Consider the following 12,418-nt stretch of genomic DNA (forward strand, 5'->3'; position numbering starts at 1 on the left):
ATCCAACTGTGTACACTGATACCCGAATGTTTGCCCTGATATCCAAGTGTGTACACTGATACCCGAATGTTTGCCCTGCTATCCAAGTGTGTACACTGATACCCGAATGTTTGCCCTGCTATCCAAGTGTGTACACTGATACCCGAATGTGTGCCCTGATATCCAAGTGTGTACACTGATACCCGAATGTTTGCACTGATATCTACGTGTGTACACTGATACCCGAATGTTTGCCCTGATATCCAAGTGTGTATACTGATACCCGAATGTGTGCCCTGATATCCACGTGTGTACACAGATACACGAATGTGTGCCCTGATATCCAAGTGTGTACACTGATACCCAAATGTTTGCCCTGCTATCCAAGTGTGTACACTGATACCCGAATGTGTGCCCTGATATCCAAGTGTGTACACTGATACCCGAATGTTTGCACTGATATCTACGTGTGTACACTGATACCCGAATGTTTGCCCTGATATCCAAGTGTGTACACTGATACCCAAATGTGTGCCCTGATATCCACGTGTGTACACTGATACCCGAATGTTTGCCCTGATATCCAAGTGTGTACACTGATACCCGAATGTGTGCCCTGATATCCACGTGTGTACACTGATACCCGAATGTTTGCCCTGATATCTACGTGTGTACACTGATAGCCAAGTGTGGACACTGGTACACGAATGTGTGCAGTAATCCCCTCATCAATATGGCATCTTGTACAATTCACCCAAAGCATGCACACATGCCATGGCCTCTCGTTTGGACCTCTCGTCCTTGGCACTCGAAACATACACACTACACAGCGCTCTTGCACAGTAAATCTTAATTTAAACTGCGTGCAAATATATTAGCAAAACTTGACCAAAATCTGAACTAGAAAAATCCAATTATGTTTGAATGAAAGCAAAGCAGTTTTTGCAAATTGAGTAAATGAACATCACATTAATAATGTGAAAATAAGCACGAAAACGTGTACCTTTTTGTGAAGAAGAATGAGAACTGTTGTGCATCTCCACTCTCGGAGTGTCAGCAGTTCTGGCCCATGGGCTGCAGTAAGTAGTTACCTCCCAAGGACACGCCCCCAAAAGCCAAGTGGTTTAGTAATTGACAATTGCACAGCAACATTACCCAATAACAACAGAATTCATTATACAACGGCAAGATAATTCAAACGTTTCTGCTGCCTCACTCAGGGCTCTTTTGTTGCCATTGGAGAGAGATGTTACACTGGCCTCGCCCAAGGGAGGTTGATGATGCCAACGCATTAAATGCTGAGCGGTTAGAATTCCTCTGGAAATGGGGGAATTGGAGGGAATGCCTGGATTCTCCTCCACAGGAGCCGACATCATCCATTGATCACCAAGTTTGACAGCCCGAGTCTATGGAGGGGGTCTTACTGATCACACGCACAACACTAGGCTGGAACATTTGAGGATCACCCAGCTTGTTTTCTAAAGGCGGATTTCGTGTTACCCGCTGGAAAATCCGCGGAAATGAGGGAGAAATTGCAGAAACGATCATCTTAAGTTATTTGCCTGCGGTTCCTGACGAATTCACAATGGGAGCCCGCGAGAATCTTGTGAAAGCTTCAACCTGCAGTAAACTGCTCCATGAGTCGCTCTGATTTACACATACCACCCCCGTCAGAGCAAGTCGACCTCTGGCAGCTTTAACCTCAGAACTCCAACGGAGAGCTTTATTTCATTTTTCATTCCACAGACCCCTCTGAAAGACAGCGGAATGGACCTGTTAGCTTGAGTGCGGTAACTGTTCAGCACAATGGAAACGTCTCCCGACTGGACCTTACTGCACCCTGAATCCCATCCAGCCAAGGCAGGCTATGCACTTTGGCCGCACGTAGGCACTCGGCTGCCGAGCAATTATACTGTCCTGAGAATGGGCAAGGGCAGTTTCTGCCTTCTTGCATTAAACAGGGTGCATTTAAAATATTTACTTCCAGGCCAACAAACTGTGCAGGTGTTAAGGCTTGGCTTGGCGATGAGCTGTATTTATGCTAGAACGTTATAACCAGGTAGGAGGAAGCGGGTTGACACTGCCAGCTAACGCTCAGATCTCAAAAAGTGTGTGAAATGTTATAGAAAAAAATAAACGCAGAATCCAACTTCAAAGTAAGCCAGAAAAATAGGACAAAAGCTTTCCAATGGTGCATTTCTTTAATTAGGATGATGGGTGAAAAGTAAATTCGAAAAAACATTATTTTGAGAGTGATCGGGCTGAACAGTAGACATATTCTTCTGATGGACTGTTCACACAGGAGTGGGGTGGAGCTAAAGGGATAATCTTTGGTGGACCAAAGGATCTTTACTTAATCTTGACTTTTCTGGCACTTACCCCGGGTAAAGGCAAGGGCAGTGAAAGGTATTTGAGACGTGGAGAAGAATGTATGGACTAAAAACAATATCAAAGTCAGCTATCATAATAAAATGATCCCAAAAATTAAGCAGCATATTTCCCACATTTGAAATAAGCGTCAGATATATGTTTTTTTCTGTTCATGTATAACACTTGCACATCAATTTAGCTGCCATACTTAATTTACTGCTAATTCTTTCTGCTACTTTGTGCTGTTGTCAACAGCAAAAAGAATATCACTTTTTATTCACACCCATTATGGTGAGTAGAGTGGAACAGAGAGAGTTGGGCAATTCACAGAACGATCTAATGTATGGGACAACGGCAGTGCCATTGGCCTTTTATTTTAATTTGCGGTCTATCTATCTATCTACAGTCAAGCAGTTTGATCAGATACCCAACAAAAATTCAGCTTCTCATAAATGCAAGATTAACCATTCTCGGCAAGACCAAAATGTAATGTCCAATCAACCAGAAATGTCACAACCTGTAATATTACACTGTGGAGTGGATCACTCCAGCACACAGTGTTATTAGATGATGGATTGATTTGAAGCCAATATGATGAACAGATAAAGGCTTACAGTGAAAGATGCACGGCAAAATATTTCACAAGTGAATGAGATTTAATCGGACTGATAGCAGGGATAGTGATGTACATTATTGCATCCACCTATGATGCTTAGAATAGAATCTCGATAGTACAGAAGGAGGCCATTCGACCCATCGAGTCTGTACCGACCCTTTGAAAGACCACTCTACCCTTGTCCACTCCCCCGTCCACTTTGCCCTATCCCAATAACACCATAACCTAACCTGCACATCTCTGGACACTAAGGGGCAACTTAGCATGGCCAATCCACCTAACCTGCACATCTTTGAAAACCGGAGCACCTGGAGGAAACCCACACAGACACGTGGAGAACGTGCAAACTCCACAGACAGTCACCCAAGGTCGGAATTGAACCTGGGTCCCTGGCGCTGTGAGGCAGCAGTGCTAACAAACGTGCCACCCCGCGCTTGCTTAGAAATAGGTTAATGCTCACTGCTTTCTATTCTCATAGAACACCAATAGATATGGATAGTTAAAATAAGGAAACAGTCAATCCCTCAGCAAGGTTATTTAGATTTGGAGCACCTATTTTATTTGGGTCAACAGGAATTGCCCAACTTAAATTGTCGCGTATGTTTTTTATTTCAGAATAGAAAACTCAAAGCAGCAAGTATATGGCAATTTTTACAATAATATCCAATAATATCTGTGTGGCACTATCACTCTGCCAAACAGGGTAGATTCAGAACAGATCTAGCAAGTCAAGACTGGGCATCCATAAGGCGCTGTAGGCATCGGTAACAGCAGAATTGTACTCAGCCACAATCTGTGACCTCAAGGCCTGGTATACCCTCCACTCTACCATTACCACCAAGCCAGGGGATCAACTCTGGTTCAATGAAGAGTCCAGGAGCAATACCAGGCATACCAAAAAATGAGGTGTCAACCTGGTGAAGCTACAACACGGGACTAATTGTGTGCCAAACAGCATCGGCAGCAAGTGATAGACGGAGCTGAGGGATTCCACAACCAACAGATCGAATCAAAGCTCTAAAGTCCTGGCATATCCAGCCGTGAATGGTGGTGGACAATTAACCAACTCACTGGGGGAGGAGGCTCCACAAATATCCCCATCCTCAATGATGCACATCAGTGATAAAGACAAGGCTGAAGCATTCAAAATAATCTTCAGCCAGAAGTGCCGAGCAGTAAATGATCTATCATCATCTCCTCCAGAGGTCCCAGTGACACAAATGCCAACCTTGAGCCAATGCGATTAACCCTAAGTGATATCACAAAAAGGCTGAAGGCACTGGATACTGCAAAGGCTTTGGGTCCTGATAATATCCTGGCAACAGTACTGAAGACTTGTGCTCCAGAACTTACCGTACCCCTCACCAAGCTGTTCCAGTACAGCTACAATGCTGGCATCTTTTTTGGCAATGTAGATAATTGCCCAGGTATGTCCTTTACACATAAAGCACGACAAATCCAATCCAGCCAATTACCGCCCTATCCCCGTCTACTCTCCATCATCAGTGAAGTGATGAAAGGGGTTATCAACAGTGCTATCAGGTGGCACTTACTCAGCAATAATCTGCTCACTGACACTCAGTTTAGGTTCAACCAGGGTCACTCAGCTCCTGACCTCATTACAGCCTTGGTTCAAACATGGACAAAAGAGAACGCCAGAGGTGAGGCGAGTGTGACTGACAATGATATTAAGGCAGCATTTGATGAATATGCATCAAGGAGTCAATGGGAATCAGGAGGAATGCTCTCCACTGATTGAAATCATACTTAGCACAAAGGAAGATGGTTGTGGTGGTTGGAGGTCAATCATCTCAGCTCCAGGACATTACTGCAGGAGCTCCTCAGGGTAGTGTCCTGGGCCAAACCATCTTCAGCTGCCTCATCAACGACCTTCCTGCCAACATAAGATCAGAAGTGAAGATGTTCACTAATAACTGCACAATGTTCAACACCATTCTAAACTGCTCAGATACTGGATAAATCCATGTCCCAATGCAGGAAGACCTGGACAATTTCCAGGTTTCGATTGAAAAATGGCAAATAACATTTGCGCCACACAAGTGCTAGCTAATTTCATAGAATTTACAGTGCAGAAGGAGGCCATTCGGCCCATCGAGTCTGCACCGGTTCTTGGAAAGAGCACCCTACCCAAGGTCAACACCTCCACCCTATCCCCATAACCCAGTAACCCAACCCAACACTAAGGGCAATTTTGGACACTAAGGGCAATTTATCATAGCCAATCCACCTAACCTGCACATCTTTGGACTGGGAGGAAACCGGAGCACCCGGAGTAAACCCACGCACACATGGAGAGGATGTGCAGACTCTGCACAGACAGTGACCCAAACCAGAATCGAACCTGGGACCCTGGAGCTGTGAAGCAATTGTGCTATCCACAATGCTACCGTGATGCCCCAAAATGACCATCTCCAACAAGAGAAGATCTAACCTTCACCCCTTGACATTCAATGACGTTACCATTCCTGAATCCACCACAATCAACATCCTGGGGGGTTACCATTGACCAGAAACTGAACTGGACTAGCCATGTTAATACTGTGGCTACCAGGGCAGGTCAGAGGGAGGAATCCTGCAGCGAGAAACTCACCTCCTGATTCCCCAAAGCCTATCCACCATCTACAAGGCACAAGTCAGCGGTGTGATGGAACACTCCCCACATGCCTGGATGAGTAAAACTGCAACAACACTCAAGAAGCTCGACACCGTGGCGGACAAAGCAGCTTGCTTGATTGGTATCCCTTTGACAAACAGCCTTTACTCCACTGCCAATGAACAGTGGCAACCGTGAGTATCATCTAGAAGGTGCAGGAACTCACCAAGACTCCTTAGGCAGTACCTTTCAAACCCACAACTGCTACCATCTAGGAAAAGGGCAGCAGACACACAGAGCACCGCCACCTGGAGTTCCCCTCCAAGTCACTCACCATCCTGACTTGGAAATATATTGTAGTTTCTTCATTGTCACTGGATCAAAACCCAGGAATTCCCTCTCTAACAGTGTGGGTGTACCTAACCACAAGGACCGCAGCGGTTCAAGAAGGCAGCTCGCCACCACCTTTTCAAGGATAGCGAGGGATGGGCAATAAATGCAGGCCTGACCAGAGAAGCCCTAATCCCATGAATGAATTTTAAAAACCTTAAAAACCAAAGCTACAATGACATCATAACTGTAATGGCAGTGTGACTCAGACACCAATTCACTGCTGGAGTTAAAGATACCAAGTAATAGTTGATTCAATATCAGATGTGAGTCATGTGGAGCAATTAGCAATAATTTAAAGGTACATGACCAGCAATTTAGAATGATTTCTTTGTTTTGTCTAGCGAAAAAAAAACCACTCCTGAATGTCCAGATACAACTGTTTTGGAAATCGTTGTAAATTTAGGTTTGGATATTAAAAATTGTCATGGGCAGAGCTTCGATAATGTCACAAATATGGCAGAATAATATTCAGGTCTGCAAGCAAGACTGAAGCATGCAGGTCCTGTGCATTATTCGCCCCATGTTGCAGTCACTCCTTGAATTTAATCTGCAATGCTGCAGCTGAATCCTGTGAGGGAACCGCACTGTTCTGACTTGGTTCAAAACATGTATTGCTTTTTTCGATTTCCACGCATTGGTGGATCATTTTGTAATCTGCCGTCCTTATCTGGTTTTGCCTATCTGTGACTCCAGACCTAAAGCAATGTGATTGACCCTTAAAATACCTTCTGAAATTGCCGAGCATGTCACTCAGTACACAGACAGTTGGGATGGCAATAAATGCTGATCCAGCCAGCAACAGCCAAATCCCATGAATGAATTTTTAAAATCATGCGCGGAGCAGGCAAATTAAAAACCTTTGACAGTCAAAAGAATTTATGACATCAGGTGGTCTGCTCATTCAGATGTTATTTTGGCAGTAGTATGTGTACAGGGAGTATAGTACACTTATGACTGCTTGGCAAAATTTGTTTCCAACTCCATCTACAAGTTTGCTGATAACACAGAGTGTGCCGGATCCTGAATAACAATGAGTCAGAATACAGGAAGGAGATAGAGAACCTAGTGGAGTGGTGAAGTGACAACAATCTATCCCTCAATGCCAGCAAGGGCATTGAAAATAATGATACGGAGATGCCGGTGTTGAACTGGGGTGAGTACAGTAAGAAGTCTTACAACACCAGGTTAAAGTCCAACAGATTTGTTTTGAATCACTGGCTTTCAGAGCACTGCTCTGGAGCATTCACCTGAGGAAGGAGCAGTGCTCCGAAAGCTAGTGATTCGCAACAAACCTGTTGGACTTTAACCTGGTGTTGTAAGACTTCTTATTGAAAAGAATGATATTGTTGTTTTTACTCTTTTGTGGAATCATTTACTTCAAAGAATTAATGCTGTCAGCAAATCATTGCAAAATATTGATACAAATTTATTGAATGCTACACAACTAGCCTCAGTTAAATGTTTTGTCATGGAAGTTCAAAATGAGTATAGATGGGTGCAAGCAGATGCACTAACATAACTGAAAATATAGATTCCTCTATGTGGTGATCTTTGGGAAAGATTTCCAGGGTGGAAGGCGTAGTGATCACAAAGACACAAAGCTCTTTTGAAGAACTAAACAAATTTTATTATACACTATTAAATTTGAGTTCGACACTTATTATATGTAACAAACATATATATAAGATTTAAACTACACTCACTAACACTATCTCTATCTATGAACTATAACTATAATATCTTAACTAGCTCGGCAATACACTTTGAATCTTGTTCCTTCAGCTCTAATGTAATCTCCTCCCAGAAGCCCAAGAGCCAGTGCAATATATATCTCTATCCCTTAGCTCCCTCTAGTGGCTAGGCTTAACATACCATTAACTCTAAATTGCTGGCTTTGAAAGCAGACCAAGGCAGGCCAGCAGCACGGTTTGATTCCCGTAACAGCCTCCCCGAACAGGCGCCGGAATGTGGCGACTAGGGGCTTTTCACAGTAACTTCATTTGAAGCCTACTTGTGACAATAAGCGATTTTCATTTCATTTCATTTCACATGCTGTACATTTGTACAATATTACACACTGATATAATAATAATCCAATAATAATCTTCAGTAGTGTCTCAAGTAGGCTTACATTAACACTGCAATGAAGTTACTAAGATAATCCCCTAGTCGCCACATTATCAAAGAGATTGTCAATATGGACAAAAATGATGAAAGCCACTGCAGTAAGTGAATTCTACCAGGAGGACATAGGGGCTTATCTTTTTGAAGATGGAGGGAAACAATTCATTCACTTAATCGAAAATTATTAGCTCTGTGCTTCGAGATCACCAGCTGATTTGTACAGGTTGTTACGTAACAGTGTGCAGGCAAACGATCCAAATGTGGAAACCATTCTGAAAATATTTTTAACAAAACCTGTCAAAAATATTTCCATTGAATGGTATTTTTCTGTACTGAAAAGAGTTTAAAATGATTTGCAAAGTATGATGAGTCAGGAACATTTGACAAGTTCTGCAATATTGTCAATTGAAAATTCCTCATAACAAGATATTACCTACAATGATGTAACTAATGATTTTGCAAACAAAGCGTGTAAGAAAAAAAGCTATGTAAGTTGCCTTGCTAACAAGAGATGAAGCAAAAAAATCTTTAAAATCTGACGCCCTTCCATGCTCCATGAAAAACATTCTATTTTTCAAACTGGAAAGTTGCTGGGCAGAAATAACACCTGCAGCTGACCACATGCTATAGTTTAACCACCATCACTCTCTCAAGACTGGCCTTCAGAAAGTTTCCAGGACAAGGAACAGAATTCATGTACCCATCCAGATGCCTGTTAAATGTTGCTAATGTGCCTGCTTCCATCACATCCTCAGGCAGCGCAATCCAAGCACTCACCACTCTGTGTGAATAACTTACCTTGTTCATCTCCCTTAAACTTTCCCCCTCTCACCTTGAACCTGTGCGCCTTTGTAATTGACACTTCCACCCTTGGAAAAAGCCCCTGATTATCTAGCCGGTCTATGCTTCTCATAATTATGTAGACCTCTATCAGGTCTCCCTTCGGCCTCCATCTTTGCTGTGAAAACAATCCTAGTTTATTCAACCTCTCCTCATAACCAACACCCTCGAGACCAGGCAACATCCTGGTGAACCTTCTTTGCACTCTCTCCAAAGCTTCCACATCCTTCTGATAATGTGGTGACCAGAATTACACACAATACACCAAATGCGGCCTAACCAAGGTTTTATATAGTTGCAACATGATTTCCCAACTCTTGTACTCAATCCCCCGGCTGATGAAGACAAGCATGCCATATGCCTTCTTAACCACTTAGCCACCTCTGTTGCCACTTTTAGGGAACTGTGGACCTGCACGCCCAGATCCCTTTGTATGTTAATGTTCCTAAGGGTTCTGCCATTTACAGCATAATTCATTCCTAGATTTGATCCTCCAAAATGCATCACCTCACATTTGCCCGGATTAAACTCCATATGCCATTTCTATGCCAAAGTTTCTATATGCTGTTGTATCTTCTGACAATCCTCGGCACTATCTGCAACTCTGCTAATCTTAGTGCCATCTGCAAACTTGCTAATCAGAGCACTCACATTTTTCTCCAGATACTACAAACAATAGAGGTCCCAGCACTGATCCCCACTAGCTACAGATCTCCATTCTGAAAAACACCCTTCCAACACCTCTCCATCTTCTATAACTAAGCCAGCTTGTGACAGGTTTAGGTATTCCGGACCTGAAAACACTATCTTACAAACCTATTATTTAGGTTAAGCCACCAAAAAAGGGAAATCTGTTTCTCTCCTAAGACTCAGAATAGCTCTCACGAGGGGAGGTTGTCTTTCTGTGTCTCAAACAACCAAACAAGATTTCAGTTACTTTCTCTTGGAAGAAGTTCAGGTACATCACTCATAACTAAAAACCCCTACCTCTGTCGGTCGTGGATCCTTGTCGTTTAAGACTTCCTAAATGAGTGTCTAGGATCTAAAACTTATTGAGAGCAAGACTACACAGTTCAATTTCTAATAGTAGTATTTTTATTATAAAATACTCTCAATTGATACATATAGAATTGCAGAGGTAAAAATATAAATTGATTAACAGTCCTTAGTTATCTATGAAGGATATAGAACATAGAACATACAGTGCAGAAGGAGGCCATTCGGCCTGTCGAGTCTGCACCGACCCACTTAAGCCCTCACTTCCACCCTATCCCCGTAACCCAATAGCCCCTCCTAACCTTTTTTGGTCACTAAGGGCAATTTATCATGGCCAATCCACCTAACCTGCACGTCTTTGGATTGTGGGAGGAAACCGGAGCACCCAGAGGAAACCCACAAAGACACAGGGAGAATGTGCAGACTCCGCACAGACAGTGACCCAGCGGGGAATCGAACCTGGGACCCTGGTGCTGTGAAGCCACAGTACTAATCACTTGCGCTACTGTGCTGCCCATAAAACAGTTAGCAGTTGTTATCTGCTAACAAACTAATTTCTCTAAGAGAATGATATACCTAAACATGGAAAATCCTAAAGTATCTCATATCAATTTCTCATACATTTCTAAGAAGTTTAATAGAAACATACTTACAAAAACCACTTGGTCTGTGTTTGACGAGGCAAGCTGTAGAACTGAGCTTTGATCCACTCCAGCAGGAGAGAGTGAGATACCAATTCTACCAAAATGTCCCTCTTTTTATACATAATTCCTCCTATTTAGTGTAGGGTTTTCCTGTTGTCTTATCTCTTGATGTTGGCTAATTTCCTATAGCCAAATGGTCAGGTTTGTTGTCTTATCATCAATATGTGCTTTAATGATCTCAGTGTCTGCTTGAATGCTAGGTGTCTAAGATATATGGTTGGGCAGGAAGTTGTTTGAGAGATCTTTCTACTTCTGTCTATTTTTAATGTGTCAAATTTCTTAGATATATAGATGTTCAGACAGACACTATTCCGAATGGAATGTCAAAAGTTATATCGCTAAGGAAGGAATTTGTTAATTTATTTTTGGTTGCTATCTCAGATTGTCCTTCCCACGGTCTAGTTTCTGGTTATAATTGCAGGAAGGTAATTTAAAGAATTTATGAGCTGTCAATTCAAAGATCTTCCTCATCCCACATTTGTCTGGAATGGCTTAATGATCCTTGGGGTCAATTTCTTGCAGCAAATGGTGATTTTTGAAAGTCCTTGGGTGGGATTCTCCTTTCGCGGGACTAAGTCCCCACACCGGCAGGAAAACCGACGTGAAGCACTCCGGCATCAACAGCCCCCAAAAGTGCGGAATTCTCCGTACTTCCGGGGGTTAGGTGGACGGCGGAGGGGTTGGCACCGCGTCAGCCGGCGGCGAAGGGACTGCGCGAATTAGCGCATGTGCCGAAGGGCCGGCGTGATCTCGCGCATGCGCGGAACTGCCGGCGAGGTTCTGCGCATGCGCAGGGGGTTGTATTCTCCGCGCCGGCCATGGCGGAGCCCTACAGGGGCCGGCGCAGAAAGAAGGAGTGCCCCCACGGCTCAGGCCCGCCCGCAGATCGGTGGACCCGATCGCGGGCATGACCATCGTGGGCCCCTCCCCGAGGTCGGATTACCCATGCCCCCCCAAAGACCACCCCAGCCGACTTACCTGCCAGATCCCGCTGTGCGGGACCATGTCTAATCCACGCGGCGGGACTGGCCAGAAACGGACGGCCGCTCAGCCCATCGGGGCCCGGAGAATTGTCGGGTGGGCAGTTGCCAACGGTCCCCGACAGACGTGACGTGAATCCTGCCCCTGCCCGAAAACCGGCGCCGGAGAATACAGCAGCCGGCGGCGGGGCTGCGGGGGCCGGAGAATCCCGCTACTTTTATTCCATTTTGAATAAAAAACTTGATATATTAATTTCTGCTGCTTATACTTGTCCTTATTCTAACCCAAATTCTGCAGTGAGTGTGATCTCTATCACAAGTTCTGTATCCATCTAGCCAGCCCACCCTGAATCCCATATGATTTTAGTTTTTGTACCAGTCTGCCATGTGGGATCTTGTCAAATGCGTTACTAATGTTCATATGAAATACATCCATAGCACTGCCCTCATCAATTTCCTTTGTCACCTCTTCAAAAAAACTCAATCAAGTTGGTGAGACATGACCTTCCCTGTAAAAAACCATGCTGCCTGTCACTAACTTGTCCATTTTTCTTCAAATGTGCATATATCCTGTCCCTCAGTATCTTTCCCCACCACTGATGTCAGGCTCACCAACATATAATTTGCTGGATTATCCCTGCTTCCTTTCTTAAACAAGAGAATAACATTGGCTATTCTCCAGTCCTCTGGAACCTTGCCTGTGGTCAAAGAGGATGTGAAGATATCTGTTAAGACCCCAGCTAGGTGGGCAGCATGGTAGCACAGTGGGTAGCACTGTTGCTTAACAGCTCCAGGGTCCGAG

At 44.0% G+C, this 12,418-nt stretch overlaps 1 protein-coding gene across 1 annotated transcript in view; it reads right to left on the bottom strand.

Annotated features, from left to right (window-relative positions):
• Positions 1–1,046, bottom strand: part of LOC140391410 (protein-lysine methyltransferase METTL21C-like) — a 58,615-nt gene extending 57,569 nt beyond the window's left edge. Inside the window, exon 1 of the mRNA XM_072475944.1 lies at positions 983–1,046. The gene's annotated coding sequence lies outside the window, so the exon portion shown is untranslated. The remainder of the gene's footprint in view (positions 1–982) is intronic.
• Between the last annotated feature and the right edge of the window lie 11,372 nt (positions 1,047–12,418).

The sequence above is a fragment of the Scyliorhinus torazame genome, chromosome 15 (genome assembly GCF_047496885.1).
Source record: "Scyliorhinus torazame isolate Kashiwa2021f chromosome 15, sScyTor2.1, whole genome shotgun sequence".
In the NCBI taxonomy this organism is placed as follows: Eukaryota; Metazoa; Chordata; class Chondrichthyes; order Carcharhiniformes; family Scyliorhinidae; genus Scyliorhinus; species Scyliorhinus torazame.